Here is a 17,504-nt window from a genome sequence, read left to right as displayed (position 1 = left end):
TGCAAGCAGGTAGGAACTGCGGGATGCGAGTAATTGCAAAGTTGGGTAGTAGAAGTGTCCCACACATTTTATCAAAGAGTAGAGAGTGGATAACAATTTTATGTTGTGTTAATGCAGCAAGTCATAGCATTCCAAGATTTTATCTTTTCAAGGCCAAAAGACAGCTTAAAACCTACATTGCCAACTGTGAACCGGGAGCATGTATGGCTGCACAACCATATGCTTGGATGACTAAAGAATTATTTTTAAATTGGCTATATCACTTTGCCAGATCTGTTCTAGGTGGAGTTTCACGCACAAATAGACATCTCCTTATATTTGACGGTCATCGAAGCCATGTTGCTTTGACTACAATACAAGAAGCAAAATCTCTTGGTATTGATCTTCTAACATTGCCTACCCACACCAGCCACAAATTGTAGCCTTTAGATGTGAGTGTGTTCTCTCCATTCAAGGCACATTTCAAATCTGAAAGGTCAAAATGGATGGCCAAACATCCACACATAGAAATAAGGAGAACTGAATTGGTAGAACTTGCAAGTAAAGCATTCAAACTTGCCCTCACATCTGAAAACATCATAGTTGGTTTCCGAAGGACCGAAATATGGCCATTAAATAAAGATGCTCTTTGTAATGACATGAGACCAAGTGATGCATTCAATTTACAAGATGATAATGATGTTGCAGGCATTGCTAGCATCTTAAGATTAGCTGGCTTTGGAGAGGCACAAGTAGAAGAGTGTTTGGAACAATGTGTGAAACAAATGAAAGAATTGGAAGCACAACAAACAGAAGAACCAACTGAAAGCACATGCTCACCAAGTCATATCAGCCAAACACAATATGAAAATGGCATACATGAAGATTTGAGTTTACCATTGTAGTTTGAACCACCAAATTGATTAAAGAAGGAGCAGAACATTTAGGAATATAGATTGATATGGAAAATGAAGAAGTTTCTTTATCCATGCCTTCACCTCCAATGCTTAGCTCTGAGGTCATTCATTATTATGCTGATACAATGGATTGGGAAAATTCAAATTTAGAAACTAATGAAGTTGCAGATGAGCAGGATGGACACAATCAAGGTTCTTTGAAGACAGTTACAACATTTGAGATAGAAGATGAAGCTGAAGAAATGTTATGCAGTCAAGGCTCTTTAAAAAAATTTATGAAGTTACCCATTGAAAGGGTGAGAAATAGGTCCAGTCTTCTTTCTAACAATAATGCATTTAAATTGGGTAGTAAATATCAAATCCTTACTTCTAATGAATACATAATTCGAGAACAGAAAAAAGAAGCAAGAAAAGTTGAAATTGAAGAGTTGAAAGTAAGGAAGAAAAAACAAAAAGAGGAAAGGAAACTTGAACAAATTGTAATGAGAAAAAGGAAAGATGAGGAAAAGATTGAAAAACAAATAATAAAGCAGAGGAAGGAAGAAGAAAGGGCACAACAACAAAAGGACAAGGATTTGAAAAAGAAACAAAAGCAGATGAGCAAGCAAAAGAAACCAACAAAAGAGCAATTGAACAAGGATGTTGCAATTATTGGAGGGGAGAGGAGTACTCCATCAACACCATTGCCTCAGCATCATCAAATTTTACAAGACATGTACAATATCTTGACACCTACATATGCTGCTCTTAGTAACCTCCAAGCTGGTTACCATAACAATTTAGAACATACTGCAATCAGGGCAGGGCAACACAGTACTCCATCAACTCCCCTACCTAGCCATCATCAAATTTTGAGAGATATGTACAATATTCTAACCTAGCGTATGCTGCCCTTAACAACATCCATGTTCCAACTAGTCATAGCCCCCCTCACTCTCCTATCAAGCAATTCCAATTTGGTGGACTGCTAGATGAAAATATGTTCGGTAGTATAACTCCTATTACACCACAGGTTGATGTAGCTATTGTAGAAAAAACAATGACAAGGAGTCCTATGGAGGAGCCAGATGTAGCTGTTGTAGAAAAAATGATTACAAGAAGGCTTGTGGAGGAGCTAGAACCCTTCCCTAGCTTTATGGTGAACTGATGAAACTAATCAATGCTGCATGCTTGAATTCATAATTTTGGATTGCAAAGAAAATCTTGTTTTGTAGGTTGACCAATTTTGCAATGTTGTGTAGGCTAGCCATTGTTACAATACTGTGTAAGCACTAGGCTAGCCATTGTTACAATACTGTGTAAGCACTGTGTAGTCTATAGTAGTCAGTGTAGGCATTTAGGAATCAGTGTGGGCATTGTGGAATCAATGTAGGCATTGTGGAGTGTGTAGGCTAGCCATTTTGCAGTGCATATAAGCTGGGGAGATTCTACAATATCTTTATGTCAATATAGCGAATGTGGTGCTACTTTATAATATCTATTGATATGGAGCAATTTTGTAATATCTATGTATATATCAATAGAATGAACCTGTGTAGGGGTCAATGTAGACATTGTGTAGTATGTAGGATGGCCATTTTGCAGTGCATATAAGCAGGGGACATTTTGCAATATCTTTATGTCAATATAGCGAATCTGGTGCCATTTTGTAATATCTATCTAGCTATATATCAATACAACGAATTGGTGCAATACCATTTTGTAATATATACATATCAGTGCAATGAGTGCATTGCTATTATGGATACTAAACAACTAATGTTATGTCAAGTATTTGCATTACGTATGTGTGAGTGTAGGTATGTATATATGTATGTGTATGTTTATGGATACTAACAATGCAACAAATATTATGGAAAGTATTTGCATTACGTATGTATGAGTGTATGTATGTACATATGTATGGATGTGTATACATACACATGTGCATGCACATGCACATGCACATACACATGCATGCACATGCACATACACATGCATGCACATGCTCCCTACCAATCATAGTGAATTAGCACACCCAATCTTTAGTTAGCTTTGACCTAATAGTTGAACATATTGTCACCTAAAAAATTCACCCCCTAACACATATGAAAACCATTAACATTATATGACTGTAGATTATGTTATTATTAATTAAATAAAATTAAATCATATCCATTTTTTACTCATCGAATAGTAAAACAATTTCTATTAAATAAGTGAATGAATAAAAACTAAAAACTAAATAAAACTAACCTAATACCTACTCAACCCTAATATTTTGTATCCTCCACAACCTAATATTCCTCAAATGCTACTGCCATTGTTTGTGTTTCAAGAGCATGCATCCTCTATCGCCAAAGGAGCTACTTTGTCACCATGAACAAAGATGTGGCAACTAGAGCAACCAGGACAGGGCATTCAGATAGATATATACATACAAATGTGTACATAAATATATACATATACATATACATACAAATATATATATATATATATATATATATATATATATATATATATATATATATATATATATATATATATATATATATATACATGTACATGTACATGTATATATATATATATGTACATATACATATATATATATATATATATGTACGTACATATATATATATATATATATATATATATATATATATATATATATATATATATATATATATATATATATATATATATATATATATATATATATATATACGTACATATATACATATATGTATACATATATGTACATATATGTACATATATATATATATATGTACATATATACATGTACATATATATATATATGTACATATACATATATATATATATATATATATATATATATGTACGTACATATATACATATATGTATACATATATGTACATATATGTACATATATATATGTAGATACATATATATGTATATATATACATACATATATATATGTATGTACATATGTATATATATATGTACATATACATATATATGTATGTACATACATACATATATATACATATGTACATACATATATATACATATGTATATATGTATGTACATATGTATATATATGTACATACATATATACATATGTATATATATGTATGTACATATGTATATATACATACATATATATACATATATACATACATATATATATATATATGTGTGTGTGTGTGTGTATGTACATACATACATATATATATACATATGTACATACATACATACATATATATATGTGTGTGTGTGTGTGTGTGTGTGTGTGTGTGTGTACATACATACATATATATACATATATATGTATATGTACATCTATATATATATATATATATATATATATATATATATATATATATATATATATATATATATATATATATATATATATAACATCATATCAGCGAGTTGCTACAAATCTGAACAAAGCTATGACACACCTCAATCAATACCAAATAGATTTACACATGCCCAAACATCCTCTAGACCTCTTCACATCTACAAAGTGTGAAGAGATAATATGCAACTAGAAATCACAAGCAATTCATAGACACTACTCTAATACAATATAAGTTGTAATCTCAAATTAAAAAAAATGAAGAAGTTTAATCACTGTCCATTCAATTGATTTGTTAGCTCTGAAATGCATGGAAAACCACAACAATTCGAATTCCAATCAATAACTATATAACATTGTACATTATAAGCTTTGAAATCACACACAAACATACATTATGGGAGTTGAATCTTGATGCTATCAATTTAGGCTTTAACAAAGAGACTTTCATCGAAAGCAAAATAATGATTTAATGCATAGGCACAGGCACACAAAAGAAAAATAATGATTTAATGCACAATGCATACAATAGAAAGACTTTTCAAGACAAGAATCTTGACAAAAAAGTGATATTCATCTTAGTGTAAATCACAATCTACACTTGTATAATCTACACTTGTATTTGCTCCTTTTGTAATACAAATAGTTAATTATAATGGTAGCTCATCTATTTATCTTTATCTTTATGAAAAAGAAATAATTTTTTTTGGGGGGGAAGTATAGATGTTAGTTGTAATCACTCATCACCCCTTTTTCTATTTTGGCATCTCCTTCTTTCGGTCATGTTGCATGTAACAGAGCCATTTTCAGCAATACTGGAATATATTTGTAAAAGCAATTAGTTATCAATATAATTGAACTGTTATAACTGAGATTAAATTTTTTTTTATGGTAGTTATGCTTGTTGCATCCTTTGCATGATACAACTTTTGTTCTGTGTAAATTTTTCACAAAAAGCAAATGTTGTATAGTGTTTTGGATTTCGTGAGATGCCCAATAGGGTATAACTGTAGAACAATGAAAATGGCAGTCATTGGTCATGATTGACTTTTGTGTTTCTGTTAAGGTAAAATGATTTTTCTTTTCAGTCTATAGCGCAACAAACTGTAAAAAATAAGATATAGCTTTGTTTTGCCTAAATGGCCAACAAAGCAGTGAGCAAGGGATATGATGGATTATGATGTTGCTGCTAATGCTATGAGATGGTAAGGGGATATGCTTTGGTGGGGTCACTTTAGCTCTTGGATAATAAGAATGATGAACTAAATCCTTGAAGAACTTGATTGATTGGAGACCATTTTTAGCTGGCTAAGGTCAGGGCTTAAATACCAACCCACATTAATTGGGACATCTGATTTCAATCCTCACCTTGAAAAAATTCCCTAGCAAGAATGTGTGAACCAGCCATAGGAGGATACAAGGCCAAGCAATGCAGATGATTAGGAGATTACAGATGATGGCAAGAGGAATCATTTTAGTTTTGTTAACAAAAAAAAGTTTGAATCACCAATAGCAATAAGGGTTCCCGTAACCCTTGTGGCCATGTGGCGATTTTCCAGAGGAAAGTGCAGTATAAAAGCTTAAATTATTAAGAGAAAAGCTATAGTGATCTACTATGCCATGACTTATTTTTATTGTGATGTGATTGTAGCACATTGGCGATGGGACTACACTAAGCACCACACAATCGTAGTGGACACCAATACAGTCTCCAATTACAAGTGGATGACAGGTGAGAAATAGGAATCCGTATTTGACAATATTTTTCTTAAGTTTTTAATGATTCACTTTGGTTTTTCTTTTGGAGATAAACTATCGATTATTAACATGATATGATTTGCTCTGATTTTCCAGAGGAAAGTGCAGTATAAAAGCTTAAATTATTAAGAGAAAAGCTATAGTGACTCTCATAGGGGTCAGAATGCTAAATAAAATATGGCCTCTTATCCATTTATATGGATGCCTAATTGAAATCGCAAACTCTGAACATTTATTTTGTATATCCACAAATTGAAGGCCAACTCTAGGTCTCTAGTGAGGCACTTTCTTTTACCTAATATTATTGTTGCCTCTCTCAAACAGAAGTTTATACTTTTCTGGCATGAAATGGGTGTGATACAAGGTTTTATATATAAGGTTTACAATTATCGACAGAAAAGCCATGCTATCGAATAGTTGTGTCACTGCAATAAAATGCAACCCTTTAGAAAAAGTGAAGCTAGGGTTTAAATCTTTGTTACAAATTTGTAACCCTAGCCAAAGATTTTTGGCAAGTAAATAGCAACAAGAATGCATAGAAGGAGACAAAAATCAACATCAAGAAATTTGTAACCCTATTCAAAGATTTTTGCCAGGTAAATAGCCTTATGTAGAGGAAAATGACAGGTAAAGATGAAAAATATTGCATAAATGTTCGAATTCAAACATGGGTCGTTGCCCTGTAAGATCTGTAAAGACCTTATCTGCTCGAAATGGTTGGAAACCCTTTTATTTCTTGTGTCAACAGACACAGTTACAGACACCATCGACATTGTATCTGAAACACCGAGGAGAAAGCTACAAAACGTAAAATACAGTCAAAATAAAAATCAGAGAAGGATATCACGTAAAATGTAGTCAAAATAAGAATGCCCTTTTAAAACAATATACCATATCTCTGGTTGCCACGTCTCTGAATGCCCTGCCTTGGTTGCTCTGGTTGCCACGTCTATGAATGCCCTGCCCTGGTCGCTCTAGTTGCCACGTCTTTGTTCATGGTGACAAAGTAGCTCCTGTGGCGGCAAAGGATGCATGCTCTTGAAATGCAAACAATGGCGGAAACGTTTGAGGAATATTAGGGTGTGGAGGATAGAAAATATTAGGGTTGGGTAGGTATTAGGTTAGTTTTATTTAGTTTTTAATTTTTATTCATTCACTTATTTAATAGAAATTGTTTGACTATTTGATGAGTAAATAATGGATATGATTTAATTTTATTTAATTATTAATAACATAATGTACAACCATATAATGTTAATTGTTTTCATATGTGTTAGGGGGTGAATTTTTTAGGTGACAATATGTTCAACTATTAGTTCAAAGCTAACTAAAGACTGGGTGTGCTAATTCACTATGATTGGTAGGGGGTCCAAAAATGGACATTTTCAACACTTTTTATAAATGCATTTAAAAAACCTATAAAAAATGATGATGACGATGACCCGAAACCTTAGTTATAAGCAGTTAACTCATCATAGAAGGTGCTATAAAAAATTTAGACATTTTAGACATTGTTATGTCGACTTTTGAAAAGGACGAAGTTAGGGTGCATGACTACTAGTGCTCTTCCCCTAGGTGGAAAAGTGGAGATAGAGACCGCCTAATGCTAATAGTAGCCATGTGGAAATATACAATGGTCATGATGATGGTAACCATGAACAACAGACAAGGTGGGAGAGTTATTTTTGCATTGATGGTAACCAAATTCCTTGGGCAGGAATACTACAGTCAACACGCATAACACGGTGGAGTAAGATACAAGTTTTTATAGTCGATGCATCGTGTTGTCATCAAGGGAGGAAAAATGGAATGCATCAAAGCAATATTAAACTAGCTCAACCACAAAGCTAAATTGCAATGAAATGAAATCCTAATACATTCAATAAAGGAAATGAAGACAAGATTCAAAAGAAACGCAAACCAAAATGTTGAAATCTCCTTCATTGTTCCTCCATTGTTCTTCTTTCTCCTTCAAATTTGTGGATGCCACCTACAAAGCAAGTGTGTTGCAAGAAAGATAATAATGAAATTGACAACATAAGGATACTCGAAATGTGGTTGAAAATGATGAATAAAGGAGCTAAATTTATAGAAAAATTGAGATTGATTGAAGAATCAAGATGGATTCAAAAAGATGGCATAAAGCAGCTTTTGACTGGGCATATCTCATTTTTCAAATTTTAAATTGAGATTAAAGAGATATTTTCCAAGAAGATAAATCAAGAAAATCAAAAGTTGACTGGTTACTTCTATTTTCAATTTTTAGGAAGATATGATAATGATTTTTGAAAATCATATAAAGCAGATGATGACAAACTTTCCATTTTTTTAAATTGGGAGAATATGAGAAAATAATTTATTTAAATTGGATAATGATTTATTTTAATTTTTAAATCATTTTCTCGATTTATTGCCATTTTTTAATTTGGATGAGGATAATTAGAAATTTGTTTAATTAAATAAAAACAAATAAAGATTTGTTTCCATTTTTTATTTTTAGAAGAAGATAATTAAGATTTTTATTAAATAAATAGAAATTTATTTAATTATGATGAGAGAATTAGCTAATTAAATAATTTTAAAAAATTATTCAATTATGAGGAAAATGAAATTGAATCTAATTAAATAATAAAGATTATTTAATTAAAGTTGGATTGAACTTAATCAAATAATAAAGATTATTCAATTAATGTTAGGAAATTAATGATTAATGATGAAATGATTTAAATGATTAGGAAAATAAGAAATTTAAATTAGAAGAATGGCATAATGTCAACACATGATGAAAATCAAATGCGACACATGGAAGACATGTTAAAAATTGGGTTAGCAACACAGGAGTGATGACCAATTTTGAGTGTCTATAGTGTTCATTACCAGATATTTCAAAGTGCGTTCCAAAGCAAAGGCATAGAAAGAAGCAGGGAGAAGTAGGTGCCAAGAAGAGTGCAAACATGGTGAGGAGCAAAGTGTTCATTACCAGAGCTGTGAAAGTGGGTTGTAAAGAAAAGGAAAACAAAGAGGCTTGTGTATCAAAGAGAACAGAGATTAGAGTCCTTTGTTTTGTTGGTGCATTACTTGTATGTTAGGATTTATTGTTCTTAATAGGTTATTTTTTAATTCATAGTTTCAGGATCTTTTTCTGTGTTGGTAGGGTGTACAGATGCAACTTTAGAAAACAACAGAGAAGACAAGATGATGCGTGGGAAAGTAAAAAGGCAATAGAGTATGCCTCAATGTGGTTGAAACAGTGCTGGAGCGAAGAACACGTCATGTTTGGTGACAAAGTGTGTTGAAGGGAGTGCAAAATAGATCTTGTTATGTATAGAAAGCTTTGCCAGGAGAAAGTAGAAGGGTTGAAGGGAAAAGGAAAGGTAGACAAAGAACAAGCTTGCAAGTGTGTATTAAACAAATAGTATTGCCACTTGTTTCTTTTTCTCTTGTATGAGTTGTATGATATTTTCAATTGGGTTCATTAGGTTTATTTGGTTTATAGGGATTTCCTTGAAATTCATAGTGTTGGGATGTTTTCTTTATTGATAGGGTGTAGAGATGTAGCTTAAGAAAACAACAAAAAAGACAACACGACATGCAAGAAAGGAAAAATTCAATAGCATAACGCAACCTATTGGGTTGAAGGGAGTTAATAACACGATGTGTTGGGTTGAATGGAGTGCATAACACAATGTGTTGTGTATAGAATATTGTGGTAGGAAAAGGGGGAAGGGTTGAAGGGAAAAGGAAAGGTGGAAAACTCGGCAACAAGTGTGTAATAAAACTATAGTATTTGTTGTGAAAGCTCCTTATTTTAGACATCAAACTACTCCTTGCATTGAAACCAAAGATATCTTAACTGAATGATAGGTCTTAGGGGTTTGAGTTGAATTTAAAGCTCAACTTAAGTGATGGTTTGATTTATCTTTTATTTGCAACATCTCCTTGGTGACTGTATGGGAAGTTTACTTGAACCGTGAACCTTGAGCTAAGAACTTGTACTTCAATAGTGCCTAGTGCTACAACTGCTCCTTCAGTGCTCATGACTATACTCCAATTTTATTCGCTCTCTTTATCAATCATTGATTTCTTTGACTATTAGTAATAATTGTTATCATTATTGGTATGGACTATCACAATGTTTTGACATTTTTTCCAGATTTTGGCCTTCTTGAATGCATCACTATTTCTGCCTTATTGACTGTCATCATATCACTACAACAACAAGATATAGGTTGTCTCTATTTTATACTTTCATCCACATAGAAAACATTGCTACTGAGTTGTAAACTTGATCTTTAGACTTAGACATTGTTATCAAGATTGTTTTCTAATGCTAAAAGATAGAAAAATGAAAACACAAAATGAAAATAGCCTTATAAATTCCCAAATGATTGCTATCACTGTCTTTTGCTTTAGGACTACACTTTCACAACTGCAAATTGGATCATCATCTTCATCCAACAATGTGATTTCATCAAAGAGTGTGATTCTATGTCTTATGACCTCTATTATAAGGTAAAAATATTGTCTTATTTGTTATGACTATCCTCAAGTCCTTTAAAGCCAATTTTTTTTTGGTTTTTTGTCATTCTTGAATTTAAGAGATAAGCTTCTTTATTCAGCTATCTTTTCATTATTGGAATATCATGAACTCTTTTTTGACCTTAGTCATGACATCTTTTGTGTCTCAGCTATGATGTATATATCTTTCATGCCCTAGATCTTTTTGCCACAAAACTTATTACAGTCAAATGTATCCTTGCTATTTTTGTGATTGTCTTTTCAATGTTTTCATTGTTATCAACTGTAGTCCTCTGTCATGTGTATTCAAAACCTTTTTTTTGCCTCCTAGAACTATCAAAAGCTTTAAAGCTTCCTTTGAAAAAACAAATTTCCCTTCTTGGAGTGTTATTGTTCTTCTCTCATTGTACTTCTATGAGTTTCTAGACTACCAAACACTATTCTTGTGGTGGCTTGAAGGGGTACTCTACCCTTTGACAAGAATCTCCTTCATTTTATTCACTGCTCTTATCACGAATGAAGACTATCACAACCTTTTATACTGTTCTTTGGGTGCTATGTTTGATAGTTTGACAATTTACCTTCACCATGTGGATAATTTTAAAAGGTTTTGTTCTTCTAGCAAGAACCACAAATCTTCACTGTCATTCTCCTTGGGCAAGCTTTGTCTCTCTTTAATTTGAGACTGTCATTGAGCATATCTTCTCTTAAACAATCAAAGGAATTATCTAGAGTAGAGAAGTATTCCTTGGTCTATGTCTTGGAATGTCATTTTGAAGCTCTTTTCTCTAGATACCCTTGCCATAGGTCTCATCATCGATGATTTGTTCAATCTTTTTCAAGATTGCTCATATTTTTACCTCAATCTTTTGCTGCTCTTTACTACTGATGATAGTCTTTGTAGCTGGGACTTATTTTTTATCGTTTTCTTTATGATAATCCTCCTTGTAGCTATGTTGACATTTTGAAATGCAATCCCTTATAGCCATGATGTGATAGTCATTGTCAAGTACTTGTAAGTTTGATGGAACATAGAAAAGGATCCATTCTAAGCCTTATTTTTGAGGAAAACACATCAACCAAACTAAAAAATTGTTGGAAGCAAACATAACTTCATTACTTTTCTGAATATCACCGTGTTTGTTGCTTTATGCCACCATCCTCTATTTTTAGATGTGACTTTGAGGGGAGACTTTGTTGAATGGCCTCTCTTGAGAAGTATCCTATCTTCATCCTCCATAAACAAGACTTTGATTCCGTGAAATGACCTTTTGTTGTCTTTTGTCTTCAAAAACCTTGCTCATTATTTCCTCTTCTTTGGAGAGTGATGCTCTATTTCCTTGTTGACTTTGAAGAGCTACTCGTGGTTGTATCTAATGTGGTTGAGACCTCTATGAAAGTTGCTTATGGTTGAATAGGTGCATGGACTAGATGCATGGGTTGTAGACATTCAAAAAACCTACCATTCCCTTGTCAGCTCTTAGTGAATATCTCCTTCTTAAAATAAGGACCTTTGAATGTCATCACCAAAGACAGTTGTTATTGATTTCAAAGAAAAACAACAATTTATTAACATACACTATGGAAAACAGAAGAAGTAACATGTCCCTTTTTTTTCCTCATGTCAACTATTAATGTCTTTGCATGCAGTCATTCCCTTGTATTTACTATAGTTTATGTATTGTCATACCCTTGTATCCACTGTAGATTTTCATTAAGTCACATACTTGCATGGTGAATAACTCATCATGTTTTAGAAGATTCAAAAGTAAACTTATATGGTCATTTGATGGCTATGTCATCTCAGAACAAGATTGAGGATGTTGAACTGTGGTTATCTGAGGTGCATAATCGAGGGAAGGAGTTGAGACTTGACTAAAAGATCAATGCATTTTTACTGATGATGCTAGTGCAAAGTGTAAGACCTCGCCTCATTAAAGATTCATGTAACCTCAAATTCCAAATACATTTAAACTATTTAGGTTTAAATATGTGGTTATGTGATTATTTCATTGGTTAAATTCTTAAGTCTGTTCTCTCTCCCTTGAGGTGCCTTGAAGAAAATCTAATTTAATCTAGGATGATAATTGAACAATTCTTACGATTGATTAGCGTAAGAAGATTGATAGTTTCTACATTAATATTATTAGATTATTATGAGAATCATGCACATTAGAATTGTTGATATGATCACGTTTACAAGATGGAATTTGGGTGTCACACTAATGGTTCATAAGATTGTGAGAATTAGCTAACAATTAGAATGAATTATTAATGTGGTCTAATTATGCCAACGGTTGTATTGTGCAAGAAAAAAGAAGAATTGAGAGACATCAAGACCAAACTAAACACCTCTTGGGAAATCCCAAGTGTAGCTTTACTAAGGAAATGAGAATATTCTTGGTAAGGGGGTTGTGTTTTGGCCTTAATAATGTGGGTCTACTTTAAATATGTTTTTGGGGATAGTTGATTGGTGAGGCTTAAGTTAGGTTAGGGTATGGATAACTCTAGTTAAGTTAAAACCCGTATGGATCTTTGTGTGGGTTTCAAAAGGGTGTCGTTTGGTCAATTTTAAGGGGTTTTGTCTAAAAATAGGTCCCTGGGGTCAATACCTTGGGCTTGGGGACCTATAGGACATGTTATATTGTCCTTTGGGCTTGATGGGACCCTTCAAAATCCCACTTGTTTGAAACTGACGAGTTAGGGTTTGAGGGATAGTGTTTAGGGTCAAGATCCCTATATATTTTATGATGGCCAGAGGTAAAGCCATTACCCACTTCTCCTCTTAGAGAACTTTTGCTTATGGAAGAAAATGGAATAGTTTAAAGAGGAAAAGGAAAGGGAGATTTTGCATAAGGAGATGCAAAGGTCATGATAGAGCTTGTATAGAGATAAGTCTTCATATCCTTCTCATGACTAGTCTAGTGCAGATTTATTGTTTATGTATGGTTACTCAAAGAAATTTTTTTCTGGAGAAGTTGCTAGAAAAGTTTTTGTAACAAGAATGGATTTATTTTAGAAGGATAGTACTCACCATATATCAAAATGGTGGACAATGGCTTTACTTGCTCGGGGGTATGGCTAGGACCTGTGAGGTCTCATGATGCCATTATGGATGGGAGGTGAGCAAGACCTCGTTTGCTTGCTTTGATTAGTTATAACTTTAATGGAAAATCATATATTTGTCTCAAAATGGTAGGTCTTGAGTGTTGGTGATGCTATGCATAATGTAAGGGAAGAGCAAGTTGGTTCTTGTGTTTTTTCCATTATGTTGTATGATTATTTTGTTAATGGTAACTTAATGAACCTTTCAATTTATGTTGTAGAGAATGTTATTGTGATAAAAGATCAAGACTTATTGATGTTCTTTTCTTGTAATCTTGCATGGTTGTGCAGGCTTTGAAGGAGTAATCTGTGTAAGATTTTTATGTTTCTGATAAGAGATATTTATGTGAGCATTTTGTATTATGTGTTAAGAGGAAGCCTGGTTTGTGCCTTGTAAGCTTGTTCTTGTAATATTATATTAAAGACAAACTATTTCGTTGATCGCGAACTTTACTCCTATTCGTGCTCTATTTCCTTGGATCATCTTTATTGAGGATTTCACAAGTGGTTGGAAAGTTAGAGATTATTTATGAAACTGGATTAAAGGATTCATTGGTAATTTGAAGTGGAGGACTTTCCTATCGACATACATAAACTCAGTAATAATGTAGAGATACAAATATGGCCATCTCTTAGCTCTGGCCTGTTATACACCCTTAATAGCCATCTCTTAGCTCTGGCCTGTTATACACCCTTTCCCATTGGTAATATTACTGAGTTTATGAAACCTCAACCATTTCCCACAAGGGAACAATGTTATATATAAATTTTATCAATGCTAAGGTTTAACATAAGTAATAATAAGATAACTGTTATTCCCTAAATAGCTATCTCTTAGCTCTGGCCTGTTATACACCCTTTGGGGGTTGCCGAATAACTGGATTATTTCTAACTAGATGGTAATCCTCTAACAAGAAATATATTGCTCATTCACAATCAGAACTAAACATAAATGACTATATTACCCAGACAATCCTCAACGAATGGGGATGCACCATAAATACAGGACAAATGACATGTGCAAAAAAATAAAAAATAAAAAAATTTAATGGTAACTCCCAACTCATGAATGGGCAGCTCACTTGAAAATCATTTTGATGATCTCTTTTGACTCGGTCTCCTGACAGAGATGAAGCTTCCCTCAACCCTGACAATAGCCTCTGACACTGCATAATCACAGATTAGACTTTGACCATTGATAGCACCTGGTTACTGTAGAAGACCTATTCCATTACCTACTAAAGATAGATGTATTATTAGTTGGGCGTTGCAATCTACAGTTTCTGTTTTCCATTAGTCCTCAAGAATATATATGCTAGATATCAGCAAAATAATAATAAAATGCTCTGTGCGTCCACTCCCAAGATGCTATGCATAGATAAAAACCATTATCACCCGCTGATATGCATTAACTTTCTTCTGGAATTAAAAAGATATAAAATCCTTTGATTTCTTAATTACCATTGAATATAAGACCTTAGTTATTACATCAAATCGCATGCTGAAATCCTTCAAACAAAGGCATGATAAAATTACAGCAGTAGGGGAGAGGAGTCATTATGTGTGCGGGGATTAAATGGGTCGAAGCTATTCTGGCTCTAAAACAGATCTTTCCTCCAGCGTGATAGCAATGTGTTAGTCAATCGAAGCCATTTATTGCAAAATCGACATTGTAAAACGCACGACTAACACGCGTGCTAGTCAATCCGTACTGTCGTTTTGGAGCCAGAATAGACGCGTCCACCTAAATGTGTGATAGGTCTTAGGCGGTTAGGGGCCCCCAAGTGTCAGCCTAACAACCCAGTACCTGTTGACATGTGTCCCACCATATGTTCAACATTAAACCAATAAATAATACCATTAAACAATCACACAAATTAGCCATAAAGTGTATCTTTTGCATTCAAAATATAAATCTTTATGTTCACACATAAACATTTAAACCATTCATATTGATTTGAATAAAAGTTTGAGAGTTTTGTTAAATAAGATCATATGCCCAATAAAGGGACCATGATAAAAACATTAAAGTTTGTAATAAACATTAAAATGATAACATATGAAGCCTAAATAAGTCGACTTGGAGGCAATAGAAAATGACATGATGGCAACCCCATGCCATGTGAGCACCCATGGATACTAACGTGGCCAATCAAATGTCATGTGATGGTCAAAATTTATCCACGTCAGAGTCAGACCATGGGAGCATTTCAACACCTTTTCACATCCCCCATCCCATATGTCCAGTTCGAACCAGGCTGATATGGTCACTTCAATGTCGTTACTGGTCATATCACCTACATCCATCACATCACTTGTGTAAGGCCACAAATTGAACAACAAAAACAATCAACTTAGACATAAATGGGGAAATATGGAAATTCAAATTCAAATTCAACACAATAGGTAAAAAATTAAAGAACGATTCAAATTCAAATTCTCAAACATAAATAAGCACTTGAAATCAATGCATTTCATTCAACGAGTGAAAGCAAGAAGCAAAGAGAAAGAAGACAGAGAAAGATCACATTGCAGAGGTGCAAGAAGCCATACAATTTAGGCAAAGAATATGTGTTTTGTAGGTATTTTTCTTGTTCACAATCCACAAACCTCTTTTCAATTTACGTTTAACAATTTTCAATAAATTGTGTTTTTTTTAAAAACTATGACTCACTTACCAAAATGATTACAAAAATGATTCATCATAGAACAAAAAAATCATTTCTTGCTTTCCCCCATGGGTTTCTGTACCCATATATCCGTCGACTCCAATCTAACCTGCGGCCTCTACTCATCGCTTTCATCCTAACCTGCACCTGCGACAACCACACCACCTTCCTTTTCATGAAGAAATTTCTCAAGCAACCTCCACCCCTCAACCGCTTCAGACCTCCTAGCTTCCCAGTCCTGCCCCACTCTCCATCTAATGAATGGGGAGAGTGTCGTCACTTCTACTTCCACTCCTTCCCCTACTAGATAATGAAACCCAATTATAGGAACAACCTTGTCGAGCAGAGGCTTCAAGCTGCCTAACCATTCCTTACCCACTATTCCCCATAACAATCATGCATAATTTTTAGCGTTCTTCCCAATCTCCAACTCCCATGCCAAAACCATATTCACAATGTCAACATCTGTGTGGTACCTATGTTCTATTTTTCAGGAAATAGTCACCAAGGAACACCTTAATTACCGTGTTAAATTCTTCATCTTGGTACTTGAAAACTTGCTTCAATCTCTTATCAAATATTGGGCTAGCAAATGCTAGTTGCTTCCTTGAGGTGTAAAGTGTGAATGTAGCTTCCATGCTTACCAATTTCTACGAACTGCTTCCCCTTCGCTGAACAATTACTAAAATAAACTATATTCTCAATGCACTGCTTGACCCCTATAGATAGATGCGTTTATTTGTTTTTTTTTAAATTCCTCTTCAATGCTTTATACTAATACCAGTGAGCCAAATCTCTTCGAAGATTTTGGCTTAATTATGCACACTTCCCATCTAAATAAGCAACCACCACCTCATATTCCCTACATTAATGATCTTTTGGTGTTTTAGTACACATCTTCCAACTCACATTCCCTACATTAATGCACAATTCAGTATCCTGTCATATCCACTTGACATTATTTGTCCTAGGGGAGAGGACCCACAACATGCACACCCCATCTTCGTGGTGTCCACATAAGTATACATATGTATATACATGTTGTCAAATATACATATTTGACAATGTGTGTATATATATACACTATCCAATATATATATTCCACATGCAATACTTATACACTCAATTATGAATTTTTCAAGGTTTATATATACAATCCCAATTCATTAAACTCAACTTTATAGCAGCCAATTGAACTTTAAAGAAGCCAATTAAAAATGCCCAATTGAACATAGA

Source organism: Cryptomeria japonica, chromosome 2 (assembly GCF_030272615.1).
Source record: "Cryptomeria japonica chromosome 2, Sugi_1.0, whole genome shotgun sequence".
Lineage (NCBI taxonomy): Eukaryota > Viridiplantae > Streptophyta > Pinopsida > Cupressales > Cupressaceae > Cryptomeria > Cryptomeria japonica.
The sequence above is the reverse complement of the archived record's forward strand: the minus strand, read 5'-3'. Positions refer to the sequence as shown.